Source organism: Hypanus sabinus, chromosome 8 (genome assembly GCF_030144855.1).
Source record: "Hypanus sabinus isolate sHypSab1 chromosome 8, sHypSab1.hap1, whole genome shotgun sequence".
NCBI classification, from domain to species: Eukaryota; Metazoa; Chordata; class Chondrichthyes; order Myliobatiformes; family Dasyatidae; genus Hypanus; species Hypanus sabinus.
The window spans coordinates 147,032,542-147,042,923 of NC_082713.1; the positions used below are offsets into that span (position 1 = coordinate 147,032,542).

A 10,382-nucleotide genomic window follows, 5' to 3' on the forward strand; every position below is an offset into this window, starting at 1 on the left:
CATCATTGCTGGTCCATTCTCCCTCTCAGCCCACTCTACTGTCTTCACCATTAACTCGACCTGTGAATGAACCTTTAGGGAATCCTGCACCAGGACTCCCAAGTTCCTTTGCATCTCAGATTTTGAATTTTCTCTCCATTTGGAAAATTGTCAACTGTTTAATTTCAGTGTAACTATGGAAAAAGACAGGTGTCGTCCATGGGTTAAGAATACAAATTGGAGAAAGGCCAATTTTGATGATATCAGTAAGGATCTGGTAAGTGTGGCTTGGGGCAGGCTGTTTTCTGGCAAAGGCATTCTTGGTAAGTGGGAGGCTTGCAAAAGTGAAATTTTGAGAGTACAAAGCTTTATATGTCTGTCAGAATAAAAGATAAAGACAGCAATTATGGGGAACCTTGGTTTTCAAGAAATATTGAAGCCCTGGATAAGAAAATAAAGGAGGTGTATTGGAGGTATACGCAAGTAAGAACAAATGAGGTACTTGAGGAGTATAAGAAATGCAAGAGAACAGTTAAGAAGGAAATCAGGAGGGCTGAAAGAAGGCATGAGGTTGCCCTAGCATACAAGACGAAGGAGAATCCTAAGGGATTCTGCGAGATATGTTAAGAGCAAAAGGATTTCAGGGGACGGTATTGGATCTCTGGAAGATCAGAATGCCAATCTGTGCATGGAGCCAAAAAAGAGTTTTTGCACCCGTATTTTTTTGGGAGATGGACACGGAGTCTATAGAATGAGGCAAAGCAGCAGCAATGTCATGGATCCTATACAGATTACAGAGGAGGAGGTATTTACTGTCTTAAAGCAAATTAGGGTGGACAGATCTCCAGGGCATAACAAGGTGTTCCCTTGGACTGTGTGGGAGGCAAGTGCAGAAATTGCAGAGGTCATAGAAGAGGTATTTAAATCATCCTTAACAACAGGCAAGGTACTGGAGGATTGCTAATGTTGTTCTGCTCTATATGAAAGCCTCTAAAAATAAACCAGCAATTTGTGGACTGGTGAGCCTGACACCAGTAGTGAAAGTATTCTAAGGGAACAGATATATGAGTGTTTGGATAGACAGGGACTGATTAGGGATAGTCTGCATGGTTTTGTGCATGGTAGGTCATGTCTAACCAATCTTATAGAGTTTTTCAAGAACATTACCAGGAAAGTTGATGAAGGCAAGGCCATGGACGTTGTCTACATGGACTTTAGCAAGGCATTTGACAAGCAGGTAATGTTAAAACCCAAGGTTTACAATGAAATTTTAAGCTGAAGTTAATCTTTTAATAATTAGCCATAGGGGGTATGTTAAGAAGATTCAGTTCCTCAGCATTCAAGATGAGGTTGTAAATTGGATTATACATTGGCTTTGTGAAAGACTGAATAGGTTAGGACTTTATTCCTTGGAATGTAAAAGATTGAGGGAAGATTTAATAGAGCTATACAAAATTATGAGGGGTATAGATAGGGTAAATGCAAGCAGGCTTTTTCCACTGAGATTAGGTGGGACTGCAACTAGATGTCATAGGTTAAGGACGAAAGGTGAAAAGTTTAAAGGAAACATGAGAGGAAACATCTTCACTTGGAGGGTCATGAGAATGTGGAATGAACTGCCAGCGCCGGTGGTGCATGCAAGCTCGATTTCAACATTTAACAGAAGTTTGGACAGGTACATGGATGGTAGAGCTCTGGATGGCTATGGTCCAGGTGCAGGTTGATGGGAGTAGGCAGCTTCAAAAGTTTGGTATGGATTAGATAGGTTAAAGGACCTGTTTCTCTGCTGCACTTTTCTATGATTTTCTGACTCTATAACCTGTTTGTTTTATATTTTAGCAAATTGACAGTGGCCAAATTTTGGCTAATTATTACAGGATTAACTTCTGCTTAAAATTTCACTGTAAACCTTGTGTTTTAACATTACCCGCTTTATACACTTATGACTCATGTGACCCACTTATACCTGGTAATTTTTGTTTTGAATGATATAGTTGTTTAGGTAATGCTATTCATAGAAACACAGAAAATAGGTGCAGGAGTAGGCCATTCGGCCCTTCGAGCCTGCACTGCCATTCAGTATGATCATGGCTGATCATCCAACTCAGAATCCTGTACCTGCTTTCTCTCCATACCCCCTGATCCCTTTAGCCACAAGGGCCATATCTAACTCCCTCTTAAATATAGCCAAGGAACTGGCCTCAACTGTTTCCTGTGGCAGAGAATTCCACAGATTCACCACTCTCTGTGTGAAGAAGTTTTTCCTCATCTCGGTCCTAAAAGGCTTCCCCTTTATCCCTCGTTCTGAACTTCCCCAACATTGGGAACAATCTTCCTGTATCTAGCCTGTCCAATCCCTTTAGTATTTTATACGTTTCAATAAGATCCCCCCTCAGTCTTCTAAATTCCAGTGAATATAAGCCTAGTCGATCCAGTCTTTCTTCATATGAAAGTCCTGCTATCCCAGGAATCAATCAATTCTAAATGTGAAATAAATGCTAAATGGGTTTAACAGGTAGTTTATCCTACAAACATGGGAATGGGACGGTGGACATAGTAGTGGTAAACATGGGGATATCCGCAAGGGGTATATCTTTGTTTGTGGACAGCCTGGCTGCTGGGCTCGAAGATGCTCTCAGGCCAAGGCAATTTTGATAATAGTTTCCACAAACAACAGCACCACAGATTACATACTATACTTTAATCTGTTCCCAAACTGTACTTAAGACCATGTATGATCATAATTCTGCCAGTTACAAAATGACACCTGATGTAAGCTGGCATGTAATGTTTCTTTGACAGCTGTTCCTCCTGATCTGATGTTGATAAAGAAATAGTGAAATATTTTGGTGGATGTGTGGTGTGAGCACGTCATATAATGGCTGAGTTGTTCCATCGTGTTCTGCTCGAGCAGCTGAACCTTTTTGCCTTAACAAAAGCCTGCACCCTTGCAGTCGGTGCACTGAATCTCGTTACGCCTTAGGAGTGGCACAAGACATTGGGCAGTTATGGAAACGTCATTTGTTTCTCACCTCTTCCAAACTCCAATAAAACACAGTGAACTAACTGTGAACTTTTTCCTGCTGTTCAATTACTTACTGCAATTGTTGTTATAAACTATGAGGCTCCCACTAATGGGAAGGGTGAAATAACTGAAGGGAACAAAGGAGCTGGCTCTTTTGCTAAGGCAGCAACAGCAGATCTTTATGGCCACAGAGCACTCCAGTGTAATCTATACTTTGCAAACTCTTGTAATGAACTAGTACAATTACAGTGTGAGACTCTATGCGCTAAAGCACACTGTGTAAAATTAGAAAGGAAGAAGGGTATCATCAATAATAAGAAATTCTCGACCATGGCAAGAAAAGTCGCAGCCAGAAACATAACCCTGAAAGACACTACTAGTATCTGTTACTGCTGGACCCTCCCCTGGCAGGTTATTTGTACATTGCCAGATGGACTTTGTGCAGTTACCTAAACGCATGGGCTGTCAATTAGTTACTTACGACCCTCATGCTGCCAGCATTTAGGGTAGCAATTAAGGTGCAATGAGCTCATCTCTGTATGTTCTTGGCCAATTGGTTTTGGGTTTGCCAGTGTTCAGGGCATTCTTTATCGTGCCAGGAGCTTCCTCTTGGTTTTCGCTACTGTCAGGCATGCAAGACCCAGGTGGAGACTCAGGAATACAGCCACACACAGATAAATAAGAATTCTTCATTCCTGTTTCCATAACTTTTTTGTTTGACCAGACAGGGTTGTTAGCCCCGAGCTGAACCCCTAAACCTGGAGGACCAGTGGACCACTCTTAGACTGGCCCTTACACCTTGACCTGTTTGGCATGGGTGACCCTACCAAGAGCCAAATCATAAAGTCCTGAGTCCAGCCAACATTGCTCTCTGGTTCATTGAGGTACACAAGCCTCCAAACCATGACAAAGTTATGCTCCTCCTGAAGGGAGTTGTGATTACGCACTTCTTATTTGATTTATTCTCTCCATGGACAAAAGCTTATCCAACTCAGAGAAATCATGTCATAACTGCTGATAATTCTTTTTATGAAAATTTATTCCTAGGGTTTGGGATCCCTGAAAAAAAACTCAAGTGATAAGTCCTCACTTTATGGGTAAAGTTGTATAGGAATTAACAAAGCCTTATAGTGTAAGCATCATTTCAGTTGCCATTACCACTGGCAATCTTACAGGGCAGCTAAAATACAGAACAGGGCCCTGAAAATGCAGGTTAGCTAAACTGCGTGATAGGACAGAACTAACGTGGCCAGAGGTACGTCCACTAGTTCTCACGAAAATGCGCTGTGCTCCAAACTGCATCACAGGCCTATCTCCACAGGAGATGGTTTTGGGGTATCCTGTGCGCTCGCCTGTCACCCGTCCATTTTTAGTTAAACAGATGGGCATCCATGAGGGGTATAGATAGGGTAAATGCAAGCAGGCTTTTTCCACTGAGGTTGAGTGGGTCTACAACCAGAGGTTACGGGTTAAGGATGAAAGGTGAAAAGTTTAAGTGGACCATGAGGGGAAACTTCACTCAGTGCGTAACGAGAATGTGGAACCAGCTGCCAACTCAAGTGGTTCATGGGAACTTGATTTCAAAGTTTAAGAGAAGTTTTGATAGTTTCATGGATGGTAAGGATATTGAGGTCTATGGTCCAGGTGCAGGCCAATTGGAGTAGGCAGTTTAAATGGTTCATCATGGACTAGATGGCCGAAGTGGCTGATTCAGAGCTGTACATTTCTATGACTCCACGACCATAAGACCATAAAAGATAAGAGCAGAATTAGACCATTTGACCCATTGAGTCTGCTCTGCCATTTTATCATGGCTGATCCATTTTCCCTCTCAACCCCATTCTCCTGCCATCTCCCCAAAACCTTTCACACCCTGACAAATCAAGAACCTATCAACCTCCATCTTAAAAGACACCCAATACCTATCATCCACCGCCGCCAGTGACAAATTCAACAGGCTCTCTGGCCAATGTTCCCTCTAAAGTGTGCACATGGTTGTATGCACACATCTTTTGCTACCAGTGCACAAAGGAAATTAAACTGTGCACAGAAGGTTGTCACCTTCTAACTCAATGGCATATTAAGTATATTTCACAATTGCATTTCCTTTTCCAGTTTCTGATACGGACAGTATTGACATAGAGGTTGCAATGATTTGTATGCAGAGTTTAGAATTGCCTGATTTATACTGTTTTTATTGAAGAAATTACTGATTCACTATGTGAAATTCCAAAGAAACAAATGACTCCTAGTTCATTTAAAGTGGAATGGCTTAATGAAGCAGTAGAAATTGCTACACCGAAAGCTCAAAAGGTCAGGAATGTGCAGATATGAGAAATATTTATGTACAGTTCAGAAAATGAAATTACCTGCGTGTATAGTCATGATGCAAAAGTTGGCAGAACCTTTGCTGCATCTAGCACTGCCTCTGAAAGAAGTTTTAACCTAACGAATGAAATCAAAAACAAACTGATAAACTTTGTTTTTGAGTGTCATTTGGATATGCCGATGAGAATTCAAAGCTAGCTGTTGGAAGGAGCATTTATTAGTCTTGACAGAGTTTACAAAGAGCAGGTAAATCCAAAAGACAGGAGAGAGAAAAAGTGACTAAATATGTTTATTATCTTGTTCGACTTTATGTCTCTTATGCAATTAAGCTACAAGATCTGTGCTGCGTGGAATAATTTCCAAATAAAATTCCTGTCTGGATATTTTGTCAACTAGTTTTGCAATTTGATAAGTTTTGTTGACCATTTCAAACAACTTTAATAACATGTGAGGAGACATATTGTTACATGCTGCTGTATAGTATATGAGAAATAAGACTCATTGATGTATATTATTTTGTTTATTTTAATCAGTAAACAACAAACAGAACCTGGTAGTTTATTATCCTTCAAATAGCTTCAGGTTTACTTCCACTTAAAATTCATTGTATATATGTTGTCACTGGGCAAAAAAGTGCACAGTGCAAGATTTTTGGGCGCACTAGTCGTTACAAATTAGAGGGAACATTGCCTCTGGCTAAAGATATTCCTGCTCATCTCCATTCTAAATGGATGTCCCTCTGGTCCTAGACTTCCCCACTAAAAAAAAATCCTCTTTGCTTTTCTCGTTCTAGTCGTCGCAATGTGAATGCTAACGTTGCATTTGCCTTCCACACCACCAACTCAACTAGAAATTTCCTTTAGGGAAACCTGCACAAGGACTTCTAAGTCCCTTTGCACCTCCGATTTTTGAATTTTCTGCCTGTTTACAGAATGGGTTATGCTTTTTTCCCTTCCACCAAAGTGCATGAGCATAAACTTCCCGACACTGTAGTCCATCTGCCACTTCTTTGCCCTTTCTCCTAATCCCTCTAAGTTCTTCCACAGCCTCCCAGCTTCTTCAACACTACTTGCTCTTCCACTTATCTTCATATCATCTGCAAACTTAGCCACAAACCATCAATTTCAACACTCAAATCATTGACATGTGTTAAATATGTTAAATCATTAACATAAAAAGAAGCAGTCCCAACACTGACCCCAGTGGAACACCACTAATTACAAACAGCCAATCAGAATACGCTCCCTTTATTCTCACACTTTGCCTCCAGCCAGCCAGCCAGTTCTCCATCCATGCAAGTATTTTTCCTGTAATAACATGGGTTCATATCTTGTTAAGCAGCTTCATGTGTGGCACCTTGTCAAAGGCCTTCTGAAAATCCAAGTACACAACATCCACCTATTCTCCTTTGTCTATGCTGCTTGTTATATTCTCAAAGAATACCAATAGATTCATCAGGCAAGATTTTCCCTTGAGGAAACCATACTGACTTTGGCCTATTTTATCATGTGCCTCCAACTATCCAGAGACCTCATCCTTAACAATCGACGCCAACATTTTCACAACCGTTGAGATCAGACTAGCTGGCCTTTACTTTCCTTTCGAGTAGAAGCATATTGCATTATTGTACAGCTCTAACATGGGCTCTTAAAGGTTTTCATCAACAGGTGTTTAAAGCCTAGAAAATTATGCTGGCTACGGAGTGCCACATCTACCAGCTGGAATATTGGTTATTGGTGAGAGGCCATTAATGAAAGAGCTGTCTGAAGCCCAAATGGGAAGGCCCATTCTGAGGGTTGTTGCTGAACACACATACCACTTTAAAGGTCAAGCAAAGCCAACACGGATACACACCTTGCACATTAAGCCAGTGGTGCTCTGGGCCAGGGAACGGGTGGCCAGAATATCCTTGACGATAAGGATTGATGGACTGAACTCTTGATGTTTGATGTTTGCCACCTTATGTAATCACTATGCATCATCAATTTTGGGTAATCCGGTCATCTATTTTCTGCCTAAATGCAAAAGTATCCTACGACACTAATATTCTGAACTCTTCTCTTCACCTTAGTTATGAATATGCGTTGCGTAATAACTGATCAGGTTGTTGGAGTGTGCACTGGAGGGTCTATGCATCGAGTAGGCGCATTGCCAACGTGTTTATACCCCTGAACCATAGGGAGTCTGATTCTGCGTTTCACTTTGCTGATGAAACTAGAGTTGTAAGGGAGCACAGGACAGCACTGCCCATAGGAATGACTCTCGCCAATGCAACTGTTCAGAGGCACAGTATCAACCCACTTACAGTGATTGCTTAATAGACTGATCTGAAGCTGTTTCATATGGATGGGGGTGAAGTACATTTATGTACCCATCAAGGGATAGGACTAGGCTAACGGTACATGCAATGTCTGCACTACTGGTGACCTTCTGAATCCCATTAATGATACTTACTGGATATGAGTCCAACAGGCCTATCACTGGCTGTCCTTCTAAAATAGGATCTTTGGCCTGAACCAAAGGCATGAGGGGTTGTCGTTGTTATCTGGCCTAGGTAGTACCACAAATGTACCACCAGCCCACTCTCTACATCCTACTGTGGGGGGCTGCTATCAAATGACTATGGGGACTGAGTGTTTCAGGATTGTAGTATCCTTGTTCTGGAAACCTGGCAGACTGGTGAAAGCATTCATGTGGCCTCAGCACTGCTGGAGAAACTGGCTACTAACACAGCCTTAGCGCCACATTGTCACAATCCAGGCCATCAATGACGCTACTGCCGAGATGCCACATCCACATTGTGGCCTCCAAAGTTGACTAGCACTGGACTTTCTGTCATCTAAGAGAGGTGGCACTTGTGCCATTATTAACCAGGAATGTTACATGTATGTTCCTGATATCAACAGCTCACTGTCCCTGATGAAATTGTTACAGAGACTCTGCGCTATTGAAATTCACAATGATGTCTCTTGTCCTCTACAGAACTAAGAAGAGGGCTGTGGAAGTTGTGGTAAGGCAAGGGTTAAAGACAGCATCCAGGTAAGGACAGCCAGAAGCACTTATAGTCAGGTAAGACCTTTGCTTACTACAGATGAAAAGGGCAGGGGTGACTGTAGCAGTAGGAAAATGAGCCAGACAAGTGAGTCCCCCACAGTGAAGGGTCTTCCTGAAACATAGGGTGTTTTTATACAGATAGGTGAGATAGGAAAAGCGGAAGGATGTGAAATGCACCCAACAACCAAGGGACAATTGCTTTACTAACCAAAATATCATCAATTGTCAGCTTGAAGTTTTGATTGACTTTTAACACCTTGACTGTGAATGGCGATTGATCTTGTAGGTAAGGAATTCAAACATAAACATTTACCAAATGGTCGAAATCCATAACTGATAAGCCAATTCTGTGTAAAAATAGCAGTGTTCTGTTCAGACTTCAGAACAGTGTGAGTGACAGGATCCATGCTGTTTAAATGATGTTTGAGCCATACGAGTGTGTGTGTGTCTGTTCTGGGGTCCAGTTATTTTATTATTGGCGACCACAAAGCCTTGTAACTCTGTTGCTGCCCATCCCACGCTAGCGGTGCCAGAACGCCGTTGGTGCCTGATGGATTCAGTAATGCAGTTCTGTCCTTCTCTTCCTCTTGTGTAGGCGCTGCTCCTGTGGGAAGAATGGGACTTTGAGCTGACTGTCAAATGGGCAGGGAATAACTCCTAATTTTCTCCAGTGATAAAGGCAGTGCAAAGGACATGCCTCTTTCAGCAGAACAGCCCGTGAACAGCCTCCCAGTTTCCACCAAGTATGAAGTGGCATGGATTTCAAGACTTTTATCTGTGTTCAGTTAAACATAAGACTTAGAAACAAAATAGTTATTTTGGCTTCATAGCACACATTTGGTAGTCCTCGCAGAAGGCAGCACAGGTGGATGACATCCTGTTAAGTAGTATTTTCTGGAACATTTCCTGCTGGATAATGGATGTCTCGTGGGGTCACCCAGGGCAGACTCCAATCTCCAATACTGTGCTTCCCCAAACTGCATCAACTCAAAATACTCAATCAAAACCAAAAGCACGGAATGAGGTGCTAGGAAGAAAGTATAGGAAGTCATGTTGATCCGCAGATACCCAGCAGTATGAAAATGTGTTTTATCCGATCAAACACGACACAAGTCTGCTAAGGCTAAGAGGAAGCAGAGCTGCCATAAGAAGGCAACTCGCCCACCTACTGTTTCCATCCGGAAAGTGGAAACCGTTTCCCAAAGAACCTAAGCTGGCGACAGCTGATACTTTGTCTCATTGTAATCCAACTGGACAGGGGAAGGCTTGCAATATAATTATCCTGATGATTTACATATATCTCTATTTATTTGCATACTGGGCTCATTTTGTAGGTGTTCGGCAGAATGTTTATCCTGCTCAATAGATCCAGCAGTTTAATTAAAACTTACATCTTTCAAGATTGCCAATTGAGAGCTCAGCCCATTCACAAACTGCAAATTATCTGGAGTGTGCTGGCTATGTCTATGTACTTGATAATTAAAACCTCTAAGTGCAATTTCATGGAGATACTTGTGATTGCATATTGTCTAAGTACAAAAGCAAAACCCAGTTTTGATTTTGAATCAACTAAGTGACAGCATTAAACTTTATATCTTGATATTATAAAACCCTTTTCAAATGTGGCCCTGCGGAATACTGTGAATCTGCGATGCAGAATACTGAGACACAAAAATGCCAGATGATTGTGCTGTGCAATATTTTGGAAGTCACAGTCTAGAAATTCTTCACTGCCTGGAAGGACACATTAAGTCAAATGTGTGCAGCAAACTTAAGTAATGCACAAGGCCCAAGGCACTGAGAGGCCTCCTCTAGTATGTCTACCATTACAGCTCTCAGCTTCATAAAATTTAAAGTAAACAAGGGATCCAGAAGGAAAATCACAGATCTTGTTATTCATGGAGACAGTCCTGACTTTCTGTAACTCAGTAGCATAGAAGTTAAATCTACTGTACACAGGCTGTCAAAATTGAGGTTTCCCTACAATAATGCTAAG

General features: G+C 41.7%; 1 long non-coding RNA gene across 1 annotated transcript; it reads left to right on the forward strand.

Moving 5' to 3' along the window:
• The first annotated feature begins 1,435 nt into the window (after positions 1–1,435).
• On the forward strand, positions 1,436–9,862 carry LOC132397820 (uncharacterized). The gene is made up of 3 exons (XR_009513457.1): positions 1,436–1,654; positions 8,315–8,401; positions 8,982–9,862. It is a non-coding gene; the product is annotated as an uncharacterized LOC132397820 (long non-coding RNA).
• Positions 9,863–10,382: the final 520 nt, after the last annotated feature.